Source organism: Camarhynchus parvulus, chromosome 13 (genome assembly GCF_901933205.1).
Source record: "Camarhynchus parvulus chromosome 13, STF_HiC, whole genome shotgun sequence".
Taxonomy (NCBI): Eukaryota; Metazoa; Chordata; class Aves; order Passeriformes; family Thraupidae; genus Camarhynchus; species Camarhynchus parvulus.
In genome coordinates this window covers 6,257,739-6,278,391 of record NC_044583.1, presented here as the reverse complement: position 1 = coordinate 6,278,391, position 20,653 = coordinate 6,257,739, and positions in this window count along the sequence as shown.

Here is a 20,653-nt window from a genome sequence, read left to right as displayed (position 1 = left end):
CAGTCTTGGTTTTGGGAGGAAACCATGGCCTCTTTTTACAGAAGCAGTGCCAATTTCTGCCAGGTTGGTGATTGTGAAGTGTGGCAATACAGAGTCCTGCTCCAGTCCCCATTTGAGGGTTGTTGGAGGTTCACATTCATTTATTCATTGCTGTCTGTCAGCAGTGGGCATAAAGGAAGAAAAGTCACTGGTTGTAAAGTCTCATTTTCTGTTCAGGCTGGCTATGCTGTGGAAGCCCAGCAGAGCAGGAGCTGATGTGTGTCTCAAACACCGATAGCAGGATGGCTGCAGAGCCAGCCAAGGGCCACACAGGGGTTGAGCAGCACTTTCCTGGGACAAATGTCCTTGTTCTGGCTGCTGGACATCAGCACAACACATAGAGCACAAGCACAGGAGTGTGGCCCAGATGTGGGTGTATATTTTTCAAAAAGACTCCAAAGCTCTCTGACTCATTTCCAGAAAGGTTTAGGAAAAGGGACTGCAGGGTATAGGAAGTGATAAACTTGTCCCTAGGGCAGGGAAAACTTACCTAGAGAAAGTATCCCCACCAGGCCCAGGACTCAGGGCACATCAGCTGGATCAGCACTGCAGCCAGGACTGGTGATCTCTTGCTTTTTTTCCTCTCTGCCCCTCTTTAATTCTTCTCTTTCCTTTCACCCTACTCCTTATGGAAAACCCCCTGCCAATGTGCTTACATAGGAGGTCAGGGCCTAACTGGTATCAATTTCCATGCCAAGTGTGTAATTCAGTAATAAAACTTGGTAAGCTTTTGCAGGCCTTCTGACTTTTGTCATGCTTTACAACCACGAGTAAGTCATTTGCGGAAATTTCTTGGTTGTTTGTGTCTGAAGGGACTGCATGTCTCTCCAGGAGGCTCAGGAAGCACCTGCTTGTGGAGAGCAGGATGGCAGCAGGGGAACAACTGCTCCAGAGCCCCTGGATGTACCTGCACAGCTGTGACCTGTGCCTGGGGGGCAGCTGGCAGAGCAGGTAACACAATCTCCCATGATATCAGTCATTTCTGCCCTAATGTACACAAGGCTGTTTTACATTAACTCACTAATGACATAAATTATCCAAGTTTTAACTATTCTGATCCCACACACTTTGTAATTAAATTGAAACTGGATGTTCTTTTAAGTGGCACATCTTCATTTAAGCTATTTGCTTCATGTGTTTACTTTACAACAGTCCCTCACATACAAAACTGCTTGTGCACCTAGCAATTACAGTATAGCAGGAACTTAAATGAACTTGAAAATATATAGCCTCTTACAATATCCACTGGTTTTGATAAGGTTTTGGACTTCAGAGATGCATTGGATGGTAAGCTTAGTGCTGTCTTGAGGGCCCCTGAGTTGCAGCTTTGAGTTCAGAGAACTTGTGGCTTTGCAGTGTTGCTTGTTTACCTTATAACAGCTTTATTCAGTTACTTGCCGGAGCTAGTATTTAATTAAAACCTTAGAGAAGTGAGACTTCTGTCTGAAATGGCTTCTTTATAACCTGAAAGAGGTCTCCTGAGTAGAGACTGCTCAGTGACACTGACTTCCAAAATAATGACTGCTGTGTAATGTCATAGGGCAGTTGCCAGCATGAAAAAAATGTCATTAATAGGTATGGAAAAAGTAGAAATGTGTAGGCAGCAGGGATTAGGAATTACATTAAGAAAACTATTACGGAAAAGATTTCTCTCTGTGCTTAATGTTTCACTGATTTCAGTAGGGTTCCTTACCATGCTTACATTTAAGTACAGGATAAAACTTCTAAGCATCAGTGCTTGGGAGTACCTTGATGAGAGGTGAATAAGGATACAGATTATGGACTTCCATGTATTTTTAAGTTTTGATAGTACTCTGTTGGGGATACTGTAATTCAAATTGGTTATCAAAGAGTGCAGCAGTTAAGTTCCAAATCTTTTCACTGCAGTCAGGCAGTTAGTGCAATCACAGGGGATGGACCTGATGAGATCCCCAAAGCCACTGCTCCTACCCCAGCCCAGTGACCCTCACGCTGAGAACTGTTCTCCTTTGTTCATCAGGAGAAAAGTCCAGCTTCTTCAGCTTCCAGAAGCCTGATTCACCCAGCTGTGACCCGGGGCCACTCCTGTAAGTGCCTGCATACCCCACAGATCTAGAGGATTCACTTCTGGAGGATAATGTTAAACTAATGTAGAGGAAAAGAAGAGAAAGATTTATTAACAGCAAGTCCAGACAAAAGGAAGGGGACTATGAAAACACTGGCTCTGAGCCTTTCCCAAAACACAGCAAAGGACTCTTATTTCTTCCTTTCTTTGGGACAATACAGGTGGAGTTGAATGGAAGTTCAGCAAAATACCTTTGTACCCAGGCTTTCTTTTATTTCTATTTTAGTTACAGATGCCATGTTATGATTGGTCTCCTTCTTGTTTGATTTTTGAAGAGAACTTCCAGTAGGAAGAGATAAAACACAGAAATCTGAGAGTATGGAAATGAATGACTGCAAGGGGCGATGCAGGAAACAGAACAAATACTGAACTGCTGTGAGAAACACAAGCTCATGTTCTTAACAGTGGAGTGAAGAGCTCAGAGACATGATTTAGATCAGCAGGGTACACTGCAGACACATGTCAGGGCCTTGAGGGAGCCACTGGCCCTGCAGCCCCTTGCCCTGGCCCTGGGCTTGCCTGCAGTGTGGGGTCAGCTCTAGGATGGGGTTCAGGGGGGAACAGCTGTGGGCAAACTCCCTGGGCCTTTTCCCCAGTGCCTGTGGTCACTGTCCCTCCCCTGTCAGCTGGGCACAGGCTGTGGCCAGAGGAGCTCAGCCTTCCTGCCCCTCTGGCTTCTCCCTGGCCAGGCAAGTAAGAAAGCCTAGAGGAAAGAAAAGGCCTCTAGGCTGGGTGAGATCACTGAACCAACTTAGAATGTTTCCCTTCTTGAGTCTTAATGGTGGCTATTTTGACTTTTTCTTTCTAAAGTGTGTATTTTACTGATAATTTATTAAAGGACAAAGCACAGCATTAGGCACCAGTGAGCATCTAATAGAAGCAGAAGGAGTAGAAGAAGATTGAGAACACTGTGGGCTTGTAAATCTGATCTCAGCAGCAGAAAATGCATGGAGAGAAATTATGCACACAGAACATTTAGATGTATGTAATTGCTTAAGGGGAGTCAGCATGGATCCTGGAAAAGAAGATTAGGCAAGATAAATGTGTTTGGCAGCTCTGAGTAGGCAGGACAGCTAGAGTGGATATCATTTATCTGGATTATGGGGAAGGAGGGGAAAATTTCTTAATTCTGCATAAACTGAAAGATGACTCATTTTCCAAGTCCATAAACATAGCTTGAGAAAAGAAAGCTGGTGGCCTGGGTTATGGCAGGTAGAGACAACAGGCATAAATATCATGTACCACTTTTACAAAAATTCCCCATCTGATTTTCAGAGACTGCTTAGTGAACCCCTGAGGCTTTGTGTTTCTCTCAATTGCATTTCAGTAACCCCCACTGGCTCTAGGACTGTCCCAATATAACCCGAGCCAGGGCAGCAGTTTGTGTGGCAGGGGCTGGAGCCTGTATTCACCTGTGAATATCCACTGCCACAGAAGTTGGGGATGCAGGAAGGGGTCCAGCCTGGCATCAAGGCAGTTAATAAGTTACCCATTTTAAGATGTGGTGAAACCTCTTTTAATACCACATGTTGCATTAACTCAGGTGGAAAGCACTGGATCTAGGACAACTCTCAGGGCCTCCATTTTCATTTCCATCTCCAGTAGCCATTTTTATGATTTTGCTTTTATTCTACATGAAACATTTCAGAACTTAGAGCAGAGCGAGGACATTTTCACTTTAGAATATACAGCTGAGCTGAAAAACTCTTCACAGGCTGGACTCTAGTGTGTTTCTCATGTCTCCGGCTGGAGTGATCACAGTCCATGGCACATTTATGGCCTTACTGCTGCTGTGCCACCACTCCAGTGTACGTATCCATCACTCCTCAGGAATCAAAACCAGCTGGAGCTTTAAAACTCAAGTCACTGCAAAAGCTCATTTTCATTCTGCACTGACGGCTTCACCCAGTTTACTCAGAGGAATTAAGTTGATCAGAGTACCTTTCACAGGGGACAGCCTCATTTCTGGCTCTCAAGGGACCTTTGGGTTTCTTGGATGCTTCTGGCACAGGGATAAAATATTTGCATACACTGACTACCTGCTTTGTGGGTCCCAGACTGTAACATGGTGAGCACTTCTGTTCCAGCTCTGCTTTACAACCATTTCCCTACACAAAGCTACATCTTTTGTACAAACCAACCCTCAGTCCTGAGGCACCTCTGCTCCTCAAACCATACTGCAGCTTTGAGTTAAAATAGAGCAACTTTGCAAGACAGTTTTCCCCATTTTTCCCTTCTGGAAATGAACCCCTGGGATGTGCACCACAACCACCAGCTGAGGAGAGAGCTGAGGGTGAAATGGAGAGCTCAGATCCCTCACAGGGGAGCAGCCTGTGAGCTACAGCGGGGTGGAATCTGTGTAAAGCTAGTGAGCCCCAGACGCTGGCTGGGGAAGAGCCCCACTCTAGTGCCTAGCCCCAGCGCAAGAACAGGCACAGCCATTCCTGGAGGAATTCCCCAAGCCTGTTCTTGAGACCAGCTTATCCTGGAAAATGTGTTATCTCCATGAATATCTGTAACACTTCTCTCGAAAAAGCTGAATATTTTATGTGTGTTGGGGTGGGTGGGTTTTTTTGGTTGCTGTTGTTTGTTAGTTTTGGGGGAAGGCATGTTCCTGATTCTGTTACTTTCTTTTTCTGTTTGTTTCTCTTAGTTTCTGGGGTTTTGTCTTGTTTTGTTTGGGTCGTCATCTTGTTTAATTAAAGCTCTCTGTGCACTGCAAAAGAGACAGAATAGACTGAATCTGAAGCACGGTAGCAAAGATGGTTTGCAACAACCTTTCCTTTTCGAGCTGCCCACTTGCTCAAGAATCAGTGTTTGAGAGCTGGGGCGGTGTTTGCTTTGACTTCAGAACCTGTCTGAGGCTGAGAGCCCCTGCCTGTGACCAGAGCTGGCTGCGCTGCGGCAGCCACAGCGCTCGGGGATGGGGAGAGCGTGCGGGACAAGCGCCGTGCCCACGGCCATGAGCCAAACGCAGCAGGGATCAGGGATAAGGACGGGCTGCGGGAACACTCCCCTGTTTGTAGCGTAATCAAACACAAAACTAGCCAGGGACAAGAACGGGATATTGGGGAATGCCCGTGTTTGCCTCAATTAGCCAGACACGAGGGCGGTCAGTGCCGGGGTGGGATGGCGGGGCTGAATTCCCTGTTTGGGACAATTATCCGCACCCGCGGTGCCGGGCTGCGTTCCCCGTTTGGGACAATTATCCGCACCCGCGGTGCCGGGCTGCGTTCCCCGTTTGGGTCGGGTTTCCGCACCCGCGGTGCCGGGCTGCGTTCCCCGTTTGGGCCGGGTTTCCGCACCCGCGGTGCCGGGCTGCGTTCCCCGCTGGCCGCGGTTCCCGGGCGCGGGTGCAGTTGCGCAGCGCGGCCGCCGGAGGGCGCTGCTGCCCGCGCGGCCCCGCGTGTCTCGGGCTGTCGAAGGCAGAGGGAGTCCGCGGATAAACATTTCTATTGTTTATTATTTCTTTATTATTTCTTCCTGTGTTTACATTGATGCAAGCGGCCAAGCAGATGATTTATCTTCATTTGTCAGTTTGATGGACTCGTGCTAATTGCGTGAGTAGGGCGCTCGTTTCCCCGCCGATGCACGGCTTGTACAACAGGTGGTGTTTAGTTGCTAGTGGACATCACCTGCTGGATGCTACCTGCCAAACCTGTCATTAAGATTTCAGGTGTGTTTTTATATAGGCAGAGTAAAATGGCTGGAGGCAATAGGATCAGTTTTGGGGGGTGTGTAGTAATGAGTTTACTTGCTCCTTTTCTGCTGGATGGCTGAGAAGCAATAACAATGCCCAAAGTCTGAAAGCTTGTGTGCCATCAAGCATGATGTTACACTGTAGCTTTCTCAACTGGCAAGAAAATCCTGAACACAATTGGTTTGGGAGTTTTCTTGTAAAATATACTGTGAGAAAAACTCTACAAGATTTAGTTTTGTTTATCTAGCTTAAATATAAACAATCTCATTTTCATAATGTGTGAAATTTCTCTGTTTTAAATGGAGTGTTCATCTGCTTCGTCTGGAAGTGTCAGTTACTCATACATGATGACAGAAGTGCATTAATAAGGCAGTCAGGAACAAAATGCCAGGGCCTTCACGTTCTGTCTCTTGACACCCTGAAATCCTGGTGTTTAGTTTTCACTTACTATGGCAGATTGCACAAGCATCAAAAAGAAATGCACCTAATCCTGCAATGCACTTTTGACCCCCTGTCTTTGACCCTGACACATGTTGACATTGGAAATTAAATTTTGGCAGTTTTGCTGCGTTCAGTAAAGGGAAGTTTGCAGAGGCAGACAGGAAATCCATTCCTACTCTGTAGATTTATCACAAAAATGCCGAAAGCAAACAACAAAGCAAGTTTGCTTTACTAGAAACAAACTCGCACCTTTGCTTGTTCAAAGATCCCGTTTACAAGTTAAAGCCATGGCTCAGACTGTCTTTCTTCTTCAACTACCAATCTATAGGTGCTGCCTGAAGGCACTTGCAAAGGAAGAGATCAGGAGATATCCTGCTGCTATCATGGTCTAACAGAAGCACTTGATGTTCTGAATACTGGATGATTGTGTTTCAGTAGTCTGAGAGCCTGGAGAGCTGGAGCTGAAATGGAGGCACAGGTGTGCTGTCACCAGCAAAATGATTGCTCTGTGTAGAAAATCTCCAGCTGATGTTACCCAGACCAATACAAATCTTTCTGGCTCAAAGTATGTTCTCAATAAGCCTATTAATGGGTTATATAATAAAAAGATTCTAAAAAGGTCTGTTGAAAGGACTCTTGATGTTACCTTGCTCAAAGGCTCTGCCCATGCTTGGAATAAAGCTGTGTTGAAAGTGGTGCTGAGGGTTCAGCTCTGGCTGTTCCATTAGCAGCCTGGCAAGAGCTTGCATGAGATGTTAGGAACTCTATTTTCTTCTTGGAGGAGGAGGGGAAAGTTTTGAATTTTGTTAGAATTAAACAAGGTGCTGTGAGGCATAAGTAGCTTTATTTTTAAAAAATATTTATTTATTTTTAGTTCCTTAATGTGATTGGATTTGTGCTGAACATTTTTCTATGTTACAGGTCATGCATGACACAAAATTCATCGTAGATTGCTTCTAAGACTGTGGTCAGAATGGAATTCCTTCTCAGAATGGACCCAATCTGTATTTGGAGAGAATTAAATAAAATCATTAGAGATTGTGAAACAGACCTAGCAACGAAAGTGTTATGAGAACATGACAAGAAATTGCTCCTGTCACATGTTGGTTGTGAAAGTTAATGCACAGAAAGAAAAAGCGATGGAGTAAAAGTGTAGATTTGTTATGCTGGCTAGAAAACAAGTGCAATAAATTTGTAGTATAATTGGGAATAAAACCCAAGTATTTTGGTGCCCAGTTCTGCTCTGTGTTTGCTGGCAATGACTAATTTGCATTTTGGCACCCTAAGAAAGGTGTACATGGAGGTGATTTGTTATGATTGCTGATAACTTGTCAGGTGTCCACTGGGCACTGTTGTTGGTACAGTTTCTGGTGTGAAACTCCATTTTAAATATAGAAACAGATATGTTAAAAAGAAGCAAAAATTTCTCTTTTTCCTTTCTGTCCAGGAAATTGCTGTTAACATTTTTCCAAACTGTCTCCTCTTTCCAGAAGATTTTTTTAAGACAGTAAAGTAGGCACTGTGGTGTCAGGATACCAAACAGAAGAGAAGCTCCAAACTTTATATCCATGGAAGCTGCTGAGGGCTGCTTTTTACTTTGCATTGCCTCTTGCTGGCTGCTTCTGCACCATCACTCCCTCACGTGGGTGTGTTTATACCATTCTCAGTTAGGACATGGCTTTTCTTACTGGCATTGAAAGATCACCTACAAATACAATGGAAATGTAAGGGTATTGTTACAATGCCTCACCTAAACGTTTGCTCAAGAACAGGTGCCTTATATTTAAAATCCTCTGGATGGCACTGAAGCCTTAGATATATATACTGAGAGTCTTCTTTTGGGTACCAAATCCTATTATCTAGGTTAGCTCATCTGTATTCAAAAGATCAATGTTGCATTATTACAAAGATCCTTTCAAGTGTAAAAAGGATGGCACTTCATTACAGAAAGTAAAAGAAACTAATCAAACTTTCTTGGTGAAATCATTGACTTTTTATAGTAAAGGGCAAATTTAAGAATTTGAAAGTCCGAAATGTAAGAGTCTTACAGTTGAGGCTCTGTGCTGCTCTAACTTAAATCTTCTGTAGCCCAGTCCTTGGATTTTCACATAATCTGGAGAAGAAAGTGGTGTGATGTAACTCTCCTGATGGGTTCTGGCTAAGCCAAGCTGCCATTTGCCCTGCTGCAATCTGATATTCTGTGTTGCTTAGGAAGTGTCCAGCATGCAAAGAGGGTCTTTATATGAGATAATCGCTTTGCTGAGGACAGTTAGTTTTGCCTTAGCAGATATTCAGTTAACCTGAAACCATAATGTGTTTGAATCCTTACCTAAGATGTCTTTTAGCTTTGTGCAACTTGTCATAACAAATACTCGGCTATTTTTTCCCTTTCTGTTATGTTTCATTTGTGAAAGGACAGCACAGAGTTATACAGTTTCCTGGTTTGTTTCTGATAGCCAGATCTCCTGTCTCATGTCTCTTCCCTTTGCTACAGAAATGGTTATTGCTGCCTTACATTGCCTGAGGATAGATCCAGGACAGAACTCAGACCACGGAACTTCCACTCCTCAGAGAACTGGTGCTGATTAGCAGCTCCTCTATAAACACCTCACTGTCAGTGTTGGTAACCACTTTTTTTTTTTTTCCTTTTGCTTATTTCCTTGCCTGATTAGGTGACTTGTGTAGCTCACCAGCCATTGGTAGGCCTTGCCATTGAAAATTTTGCTCAGAATTCCCTTTTGTTGACTGAGTACTCAGTTCATTTTCATGAATAAATCTCCAGCATCTGATCATCCACAGAAATGAATATAAATGGATTATGAATGCAGCCAAATCAAAATTCAGCTTTAGTTTGCATGCATATTCATGAATGTTTCTTCTCACCAGCTCCCTTCTCACTGACAACAGGCACGAGTGGAGCTGCCGAAGGTCAGTGCAATAGCAGATCTCAGCAGCACTTGAAGCAGATCAGTCCAACCAGCTTGTACCAGTTTGCACTTTGGACTCTGTTCCTGCTTCTCCATCACTTCTCAAACAGTTTTACACTTCCTTTGTGCAGGGAACACGGGACTGGCTGTTTTGTGGTCAAGGCGAGGTGTTGGAGACTGCAGCCCTGAAATAAATTGTAATTAACATGATAACCCAACCACTCCATCCTCAGTACTTGAAGGTGGTTGCTGGAGAAAACTGAGCATAAAGTAGTATTTACCTCAAGGAGAGAGGGAAACATCCTTCCTTTTGTGTTAGGATGGGTTCACCTGGGGATTTCTTGAGATGAGCTCAGTTGGTTGGAGCCTGGTGTTGATAATGCTGAGATCCTGGCCTGGATCCCCCTATGGGCCATTCACCTGAGCTGAACTCAGTGATCCTTGTGGGTCCCTCAAACTCAGAATATCCTGTGATTTCCTGTATTCCTGGAAGCAGCTGGTATTGTTTGCTATCACAGATGAGATGCTGGATTAGATGAGCACTTCATAGTTGTGAGGTTGGTCTGGAAATACTGGCAACAAATGAACTGCATAGGTTGTGCAAGGCTATCAAGGGGTAGAAATGTGTCTTGGGCTGAGGTTTCACATTATTAGCGATGCCATTGGGGAAGATTTGTAAGAACACATACAAACCTAGTTAGTAATTATTAGGTTGTTTCTGGTAAATAATGGAAGACCACAAAAAAACTAATTTATTTTCTTTAGAGCTGATTGTATTTACAGATTGTAATGTGATTTCTAAGTTATGTTAGATGTGCTTTTTTCCTCTACTCTTTTTTTTATTATTATTTTTGGTGGGTGTTTATATTTTACCTAGTTTGCTGAGGTCATTTAACGTTGTGTTACAAGTGTCCTTGGCACTGCTGCCCCAGAACAGAATGTACTAAAAAAAAAAAATGGAAATATCTTACTTTTTCCCCTCATGGCTTCTGTTTGCCATTTCTGTCACTGATATTGCAGCTTTAGAGAATGCAGAACTGAAATCCTCTGCCATTTCACCATGATTCAGGAAGGCTAAAGTAGACTGCACAAAGCTATCAAGCTGGATTGCAAGCCTTTTTATAGGGCTGTTTCCCTTACATTTCAGCATTTTATTTGCTCACCAAATGTCTTGACTGATCCATCATCTTCAGGTGTTGATTTCAATGGAAACACTGTGCTTGATCTAAAGAACAACAGAAATAAATGTGGATTGTATCAGTAGATTTTTTTTAAGGCTCAAAGTAGTCTTACTATTTTTCTGCAAGAATTAGAGCAAAACAAATTGTTTGTTTTTTTTTTTTTTCTATAAATGTATGATATTGTTATCCATCCTTTGTAGAATATGGCTCTACTAAGAAGGGATTAAAAATATTTTTTGTGTTTTTAGACATCTTTTTCTGGCTTAGACAAATGACTTTTACAAAACCTAATGAAAACCAAGATAGGCACAGCTGGCAAGTGAATTCATTTTATTTCATAGTAAATAAAGCTATGATTTTTGACTATTTGTATTTTAATATACGAAATGAATATTCTACCTAGGTTTATACTTCTTAGGTTTATTGTTGACAGCTTAAAATTTGTCCTGGAACTGCATGACTTTTCTTCCTGTGTCTTGATATTTCTGGTGCTGTATCCCATGTGGATTGGAAGAGCTCACTTCTGCCAGTGGTACATGGCACTAGGGCACTCCATCATCAGAGGATTTTGTTTGAAAATAGCAGGATTCTGTATCTCAAATTCTTAATATTAGCTTTACTGTTGGGAAGCACTATATTTTAATAAAAGAGTTCAAAAAGTTCACTCCTTGGGTTCAAAAGTCGCTGCTTGGAGTGTTTGTGGCATTATAAAAACTCTGTGCCTGATAGGTTTTGAAAACACTAAGAGCATGTGAATAGTTCATTATTAGATCTTCATTTTGTTCAGCCATGCCCTTTCCTTGGGGTAGCAGCCCTGAGTCAGGGACCAGCCACCCTGGCACGCACAGCCAGCACAGGCCAATCCCTAACACCCATTTTCTATTCCCTATGCATTCGTGAGGGAGTTTGAGAGTAGAGTCCTTAAAATACCTTTAATTCTGGTTAAGACCTGTGTCTGACTACAGTTAATTTTCTTCTTCATTATGATTTTGACTCAGGTGGCCCTGAGTGCATCTGGGTTTCCTGTTAATCCCTACCAAAAAGTCACACTGATGCATCCTCATATTCCATTAAGCCTGTCTTCCCATCACTTTATCTCATTAACTGCTTGATCAATGTCAAAAAACGAATAATCTTTCATTAGCTCTCAACTTCAAAAGACTCAGATTTTCAGATCAAACAGTTTCTCAACAGCTGTATAAAAGTCTATAAATCCAAGAGGTTAACTTCAAAGAACACCTTGTGGGTGTTCTGAAACCAGTTGACAAGTAAACAGTAATTTATGACCAAAGATATGCTCTAATGAAATGCCTTTAACACCGTGGGTAATCTCCTAGTCTTTCCCTTTCTATTCTAGTGGGTGGTTCCTGGACTGACAGCAATACAAATGGATGGCTCAATTAGCCATGGAGCAAGCAGTGATGCTCTGGGGTTTTTACTGTACCATTCTACCAACAAGCTTAAAATATGCTTCATTAGGAGAGGGAAGCTACTCCCAGAAAAAAAGGAAAAGCCAGGACTTTATTTGCACTTGCTTGTAGGCCCTTCTGTTAAGGCAAGTCCTGCCTCTTTCCAAATGCTTGACTGAGAGCATCAAAGGAAAATTGGTGCTTTGGAGTATGGTCTGAATAATTTATTCATTTACTCTGAGGAGTATTATATTAGGGAAAAGGAATTCCTTTACCCTAATACAAGGTTGGGAATTCTGGATGTTTTAAAGAGATTAGAAATCCAGGCCTAAGGAAAGAAAAACAGTAAAAGCCATATCAGGTCATTGCTTCTGACATTTGTGATTATATGACTCTAAATGGAAACATCTGAATTGTATTCTTCTAGAAGACAGATAGTAGTGTGACACTCTATGTGGATGGAAGAGGAAAATACTTTTAGTTAGGACTGTTTCAAGTTTCTGCAAGTATTTATTCTATTGCATTAGTAGTATTCTTCACACCTTATTGTTATTACTATATAATATTAATTATATACAAAATATATGATTATATTAATTATTATTTCAGTTCTTCAGGCTTTGCCTTAACATCTCAATCTTGTGTAACAGTGAAGGAGGGGAAAAATTTCTTCTGTGATAAATGCATATTCAAAAGGGATTGTGAAGTGAGATACCAACTGAGCTGGTTTGGGCTGGGTAGAGTTAATTTTCTTCACTTTGGCTAGTATGTGCTGTGGTTTGGATTTGTGGGAATATCCCTGTGTTATCAGTGGGAAAGGCACTGATAACACAGGGATATTTTATTTCTTACTGAGCAGTGTTTGCACAGAGTCAGGAGCTTTGCTGCTTCTCACATCACCCCACCAGTGAGGAACTTGGCTGCACAAGGAGCTGGGAGGGGACACAGCCTGACCCCAAATGACCTAAAGGATATCCCAGACCATACAATGTTATGTTCAGCATATAAAGCCAGGGGAAAGGGAGGAAGGAGACATTTGTCTTTGGTGACATTTGTCTTTAAAATTGCTGTTACACTGGTTGGAGCCCTGCTTTCCTGGGGAAGGCTGAATTCCTGTCTGGCCATAGAAAGTGGTGAATAAATTCCTTGCTTTGCCTTGCTTGTGTGCATGGCTTCTGCTTTGCCTGCTAAAGTTTCTTTATTTCAATGCCCAAGTTTCCTGAGAGTTCCTGCTCTGGCTCTCTCCCCCATCCCACCAGTGAGGGGGGGCTGTGGGTGACTGCTGGGGCTGAGGTGCCAGCTGGGGTTAAACCACAGCCCTGCCTGACATCAACTGGAACCATAATGATGCCACTGCTGGAACAGAGTGAGAACAGATTTAATCTAAAACAGTTCTGCTCAAGAAAACCTTAGGCAATTTTACCCCTAGGAATATTTCTGAGATGGGGATCATGGAAAAAACATACTGAAGTCTTTCTCTCTTCTTTGGTCTTTCAGACCTATAATATTCTGAGCAGAAGTAACCCATTGTGCTCCATGGTAGCACAGTAAAAATTATTTCAAGCAGTGGTAAGTCAAATATCCTCATTTGTGGAATGATTTCCATGCTTGAGGCTGACCATGATGAGCAGGGAAAGGTGATCCTACATAAAGGATTCTGTAACCTTGGGTCCCACCCCTACAGCTGCCTGCTGATGTAGAGGCTCTTAATTGGGTCTATAACTAAATAATTAAGTAAATGGTAAAACCCAATTCTAACATAAACTGAATCCAAACACCCCTTAGCTGAACAGTACATCAGAGATTGTACCTTCTTCAGATTCATCCCTAGAGTTATGTAGTCCTAACTATGTAAAACAAAGCTCCTGGTATGTAGCATGTGCCAATAAAACAAACATCTGGGTTTGGGTTTTTTAATAATATTGATTTTGAATTGAGTTGAAGAGGCAGCATGTGAACTGTCTGTGAATAAATTATAATTCAATGTGCTTGTTTTCTGTTCTGAGAGCTGGGCTTGGCCAGCTTGAAGTATTTAATCAGTCTGAACAAAGAAACAGACAAATCAAAGACACGATTTAGGTGGCTCAGCTGGACAGTGCTTTCATAAAAATATGAAACTGTGGATTATTGATTATTTTTAGCAGTTAATATGTATGGCATAGTGGAGAGGGTTGTGTGGTTTTTTGTTGTTGCTGTTTTCTTTTTTCCTTCTGAATGATACTGGAACTTAAGGATTTTCGCACGAATGGCTGCCATCTGCAGAGTGGTTCTCATTGCTTTTAGAGGTATTTATACATCGAGTTTCTTTTAAATAATAAGAAAAATAATTACATTATCCATTGAGATTTGTAAAATTCCTACTAGTGTCAAAAATATTGGACCTTTCAAAGATTTCCAGATCATTTATCTGTCCTTCCAGGTGGCCACTTCATTATCTAAAGTATGTGTACCTTTTGGGAAAAAGAATAAACCTCTTACACAGTCTTGTTACTCTTGAAGAAGCATCTCTTTGGCTATTGAAGAGTTGATGCCAGGCTATGGAGGCAAAGTAAAAGCTTAATGATCTGATTATAGCAAAACTTGCCTATGTGAATTTGTTCTGCTCCTGTGTACTGATCAGCTTCAGAGTGGTGTTTGTAGCAGTTTTGGGGCTGTTAGGCTATTTGAAAAGGAGAATTTTGAAGCTTTAGCTGACAAATAAATATTGCTCTAATCTTTGTCCCTACACCCTTGCTATCAGCAGAACCACCCATGTGCTTCTTGACTGTTGGAGTTGCCCTCATGAGTGCCTTTGTGTTAGAAAGGTGCAGACACAAGTGCCATGTGAAATCAGGCTGGGTGTCTCTCCCTTACTGCAGAGCCCTTGAAGTGCCCTTTCTGTGCCCTGTAGCCTCACAAACCATTTCTCTCCTGGCCCCCTTTTGTAGCTGGCCATGTGTGTTTTGTGTCCTTCAATGAAAAGCCAAATCCTTACCAAGTGTTTGTGATGGACCAGCATTATTTACGCGTTGTGTAAAAGAGGCAGTGGGCAGGCAAACAACACTAACGTGTCAAGCTTCTTGATCTGTGGGCCGTTAAGCCTCCAGATTGTTTTTAGTTAGCAACATTTTACAGTGTAAATGATGACACTGCTGAGGCAGGGAGGTGGGAGAGAGATAAGGTGTCTCAAGTGATTAATTGGTGTCCTAGTGACCATGCTCATTTTGTGTGGCGTTGGACTCCTATGTACATTTCCTTGTCTGATGCAAACAAATGCAGACTCATCCTCCTCCCTCTGCCTTTCATTTAATTATGGTCCATAACAACTAATCCCTTTTCCTAGCTGAGAGCAGCCTCTTCTGAAAGGGAGGTTCCTCTCCTCTTCTTTTTCTCAGGTGCTTTGTGAAACTTGGTGGCCCTTCAGTTAGGGCATGAAGGCCACGCACGCATCACTGCTTGTTCAGAAAAGCACAAAAGCCTCAAGGCAGACAATTGGAAATACTGATCAAGTTCTTTCAAGGTGGGTGTCAGTGTTATGACCAGATAAAATTGCCTGTCCTACTGCTCTTCAGCTGCACAAGAAAGGTACATTCAGTTCAAAGCCAACACTGGATCCACACCATATAGAGCTGTCAGCAGGCTCAGCAGAGAGCTCAAACTGCTGGTGTTCAGATGCTCAAGCAGCCTCTGCTCCTTGGGAGGTGGCCCATCCATTGGTCATCCAGGCAGGTTGAGGGGGCAGCGTTTGAAGGGTGACACCATCCTTGCCTGTGCTGCATCAATCTCTCGGATTGCTGGAGAACTTTCATATTCTCTCTCTGCTGCCTTTTTCCAACACTTAAAAACCAAAAATCTTTTAGAGTGCACTTTTAGAGTCTCACAGCTCCCATGATTGGGCATGTCCAGTGCTATCCTGCTGCTCAGTGAAGGTGTGATGACCCTGTAGGACTGTAGTGTTGTTCAAATGAAGGAAAAGATCATGTCAGGGAGCACAAGGGGAACTTGTAAAAATGGTACCCACAGAAGAAGGGAGGGATGTTAAGGGTAAGCCTGGGCTAAGCATTAGTAAGCAGATATTCAACTGCAGAAGTACTCAAAGGCAGCTGAGAGCAGAATGAATCAACAGATGGATCAGTGAAAGTTATTCAGAGGTTAATTCTGCAAATGGATTTGTATGGAAGCTTATTCATATTTTCTCATCTTCATGGGGAGTTTTACCTGAATAAGAAAGATTGATTGGGCCTGCAGTTGTTGCATTACTATTAGAATTGTTTGGACTATGTGAACTGGACATTCAGATCCCTCAGGCAGCTGAGAAAATGTCAGCCCTACCCATGCAATAAATACCATCCATATTGACCTGCTGCAGGACATTGTTTCCCTTGTTCCTGGAGTGCTGAAATACACTGTTACTGCCTTCCAGGATAACTCTTCTGATCTCTTAGTTCAGGCAAAAAAGTAATGTATTTATGTATAAAAGTAATAGATTCACTATGTCCAGACATCCTTTGTGTATCGATGCCCAGAAATAAGTTAAATCAATCAATTTTCTAATGAATGAGCCACACAGACAATATCTAGCTAAAGGAAGAAATCTCTTCCTGCTGTATCCTGCTGCAATTTATGACATGCTTATGTAAATTTAAATGTCTTTATGCTGATGCACAGGAGATCACCGAAATTAAAAAATAAAAGAGGTAGGCAATGGATGGCCAGAAAGTCTGGAAAGGTTCAGTACTTGGGCTGAGCTCAAGAAAATAGTCTGAAAATATATCCAAAGTTTGTTAGGCATACCTTCAGCATTTTGGGGAGTGAAAAAGCTGAGAAATGTCCTGTTGTTGCCTACATTTGCCTTTGAAGAGCCAAGAACTTGACACTTCAATGTTTTTGTCTGTGTATGTGCATGTCTTCTTGTCTGTATTTTGAAAAGACATGTATTGTTTTGTATGGCTGCAATAAGAGAGAGAGAAAACATAGGCCACAGCTTGAGAGCCACCTGTGAGTAACTTGCTCTTTCATTTTTAGCTCATTTTGTTTTGTGATGTCTTGGCATGTATTGATTACATGGGTAGATCTTCAAGATGATGAGCTAAAGAAATTGAGCAGCACATGCAGTGAGAATAAAACAGTTTGATGAAGAATGATATTTTTAATTTCAACTTAGATGCCACTTTGCCGCTTGCTTTGTGCCATACTCTGTCTTTACCTGTTCACTGTTTAGTTGCTCTGTTGTAACCTAGAGTCTACACAAATCTGAACTTAGGACCATAAAACCACATTTTTCTTGACTTTATTGTTGTTTTTACTTTTTTGTTTGTTTGTTTGTTTGTTTTTTGTGGGTTTTTTTTGTTTGTTTGGGTTTTTTTTGTTTGTTTTTTACTTTCTTACTTTGCTATAATTTTAAATTTAACCTGTCTCCTGCACATCTTTCGTGAATTTTGATTGTGAAGGTTGATGTCTATTAATTCCAGTTAAATAATGTGGAACAGGATGGTAGGATAGTCAAACTCTCTTGGTTTGGGGATTGGGGGCGGGGGGAGGAGTGAAGGACAGAAATTACAGGAATACTTAATAGTGCAGTATAATACAATCATAAATAATTCATGGAAAAACAGCATTTTTTTCCTCACTGCATTTTCTCCTGTCACTGAAAAATCTAATTGAATATGAAGAGAAGAACAGCACTAAAGTATGTCAATGGGATAATTTGCAAAAGACAGAACATACCTTTTCTCAGGGGTATAGTGAACTTCAGGAAAAATACCCACCAAAGTGAAGATTGCTGCCTATCTTTAGGTTGTTTAGTTTTGTGCTATGTTTTACGTCTTATCTTTTTTTTTTTAATTCTTCCCATTTACTTTTCTGTTGTTATTGTTCCAAAACGAATGAAGTAACTAAAATAGTTTAGACTATCAGACGATTTACAGGGAGTGTACCTGAAAAGGTTGTGAAGGGTGATAATGTTAAATATGATTGTCTCCTCCCTGATTTGGACATTTAGGCTTGCTGTTTGACAAGGCTGATGTCTGGCGCCAGGGACCACAAACAATAAATCAGATTTTTTTTCCCCTACCATTTTTCTTTCTTGCCAATTTTCATAGTTAAAGGCTGTGGCTTATGGGATGGGGGATTTCAATCTTTGTGGCTCCATTTGCTCTGGAATGCCTTCTTGCTTATATAGAATTGATTGAAGTAAAATGAAGTTGAAGGAAGCGGAGGAGAAAAACACATTAAGTGCTGTGTGTTATACCCTGCATGAGAGGGAAGGGGGTTACAATAACTCGCACAGCCATAAGAGTTTTAGAAACCACATCTATGAGAGAATGTCCTGGATTGACAAAGTCATTTGGTAAATGAATTTCGTTCCCTGAATTTCGTTCAACCCTGCAGTTGACTTTGCTCAACTTTGCATAAACTACTGAATGTTCTACGGAGCTGTGACTGGAGTCCCTGGTACATCTTCTAGTTGCAAGGGGACAGTACTGATTTTAAGCGCTCTGATATTTTGTATACAGTGCTCCAGCATGTTCTGCTAGTGCTGTACGTGATTCTGGGGAGCTTTAGCAAAAGGATAAAACACTGGAGCTGGCTGAATTTCTGCCTTGTGAAGCACAGCAATTTGGTGATTTCTACCACCAACCTCTGACTTGTTTCCCTTAGCTGCTCCTTCTGTGCCAGGGCTCTGTGCCAGCCTTTTAGGGAGGAGAAATGACTGTGATGAAACCAAAACAGAGGCTGGGTCCGTTCTGCATGGTCAGAGGAAATATGTGTGCTAAGGTCTTTCCAAGCAATTCAGTGGGTGAAGGTGTGGGTGCTAAATAAAATGTGAAATGGCTCTGAAGGTCTCCACTGACTTTGGGCAGCAGGTTTGTTCCTGGGCCCAGACAAGGCTCTGCACAAGGCTGAACTTTGGGGTAAGACAGGGGGTTCCAGGGGGGATATGGGGTAGGCAGTTGGGGAAAGCTGTACCTCCCTAGTGCCTCAGCAATGGGGAAAGGCAGTGGGCGCCTTGGGCAGGAGTTTGGGATAAAAGGAGGTTGCACTGACTGAAACCCCAAGAGAGAGAGAGAAAACCCTGTGGCTGTGTGCCTCAGTGGGCTCTCTCCCTTTATTTGAATATTGAAGGACTCCTCTGTCTCCTTTTTGGACATAAACCTCTGGCATCTGTGGATTTTTCCTAACAATGGTGAGTCTGAATGTTTGAGGGGTGTTTTGAAGAAAATGTTGCTAAGTCTGAAGATGAGTTCTGCAAAGGATAACTAACACAGTATAAGCTAGTTGATGGGATTAGAATCTGGAGGAGCTGTGCTACTGTGTGTGAGCACTTGAAGTGCTCTTGCAAGCTTCTGGAAGCACTACAGGTGCTCCAGCAAAGCCCTGTGCTGAGAATGGCACATACTCATTCCCCAGGTAGCTGCACATTGCAGATTACCCAAACCAAAAAAGAGCTCCTCTCTGTCAGATTAGTTGTTTTCTCCCCCTAGACTTGCCATAGTGGAGATTTTAATGAGGTGACAGGAATTTTTGAAATCTCGATTTGCAATGTGAAAGGTGGAATGCCAAATCTGGTTTGGCTTTAAAAGTAGTCCGAGTTGTTTTTTGTGAAACTACCTCTAGTGCTCTGTAGTTCAGTGCAGTAATGCAGCTCTGCTAGCCTTGCTTCAGCTCTGTGCCATGAAGAAAAAACCTGAAAATAATGAAGACAATGACTGTAGGCATAGCACTTATACTGCAGCTCTGCCATGTGGTATTAGTGTCTGCAGCAGGAATTCTACAGCTTTTTACAGTTACAACTAGATGTAGACAAGACCACACTGAGTTCTCTCCCATTTCTTCTGCCTTGCAATTTTTATTTTCTTCTATGCTTAGACACCCTTGGCAGACTTGCATTTTGTGAAGCTGGGCTCTGTGGCAGCCCATCCCTCGCTGGGCAGGACGAGCAGGGGGCACAGAGGCACAACGCCCACCCTCCAACAGCCCTCTGCTGCCCATTGCTGCCCTGCTCTGTAACCAGGAGCTCAGCCATTGTAAGCATCCCCGAGCTTGCTGGAGCTGCCCTTTGTTTCCGTCCAGGCCCTGGTCATTGCTCCTGTGGGCCAAGCCTTTTAGCTTTGTAGTTTGATTGAAACCAGTTATTTATTGCAGTAAAATCGTCAGACTTTCTGCAGTGTTTACAGGTAAGCTTTCTGTGTGACAGTCATTTAGTCTATCCAACCATCCATATATTAAAGATATTGCACATTTTCCCTTTCTATGTTCAGACAAATCAGCTGCTGATTTCTGTTTGATTAAATGTCAATTTATAGAGATCATCTATGAGTTCACTCTCTTAACTTCTGCTTGGAGCAAGAGCACTTTTTGGTGTGCCTGTGCTAGTGTGGCTTTTTGTGGGCTGTTGCAAACTACTGGTGTAAAAATCACTAATAAAGTGAACTAAATACCTTTATGTGTACTTTATTATGAATCCCTTTTTCTTATCACTGCATAAAAGTAAATACCACTGCCTCATGAGGTTTTTCAAATATTAGTGGTGTGGAACCTACTAATATTTGCTTTATCAGTTATTCACAAAGTATTAGCTAGAGTTCATTTACAAAAATACAAATATTTTGTTTATTGCCAAGTTTTCCTAGTAACTAAATCTCTGAAGCCTAAGAATGTTTTAGTGTTTATGAAAGGAACCAAACAACTAGAAGAAAGCTGGGATGGAATTCCTGTGAGCAATCTCCCATAGTGAAATAGTTGTTATGTGTCAGGGGTTAACTGAATCAATTCTGGGATGGGCAGTCTGGGTAATCGAGAGCATTTGGGTGATTTTGTGTCCTAAGAAATTGAAATGGATGTTTTTGATGTTGCTCATTTAAAATTGGATG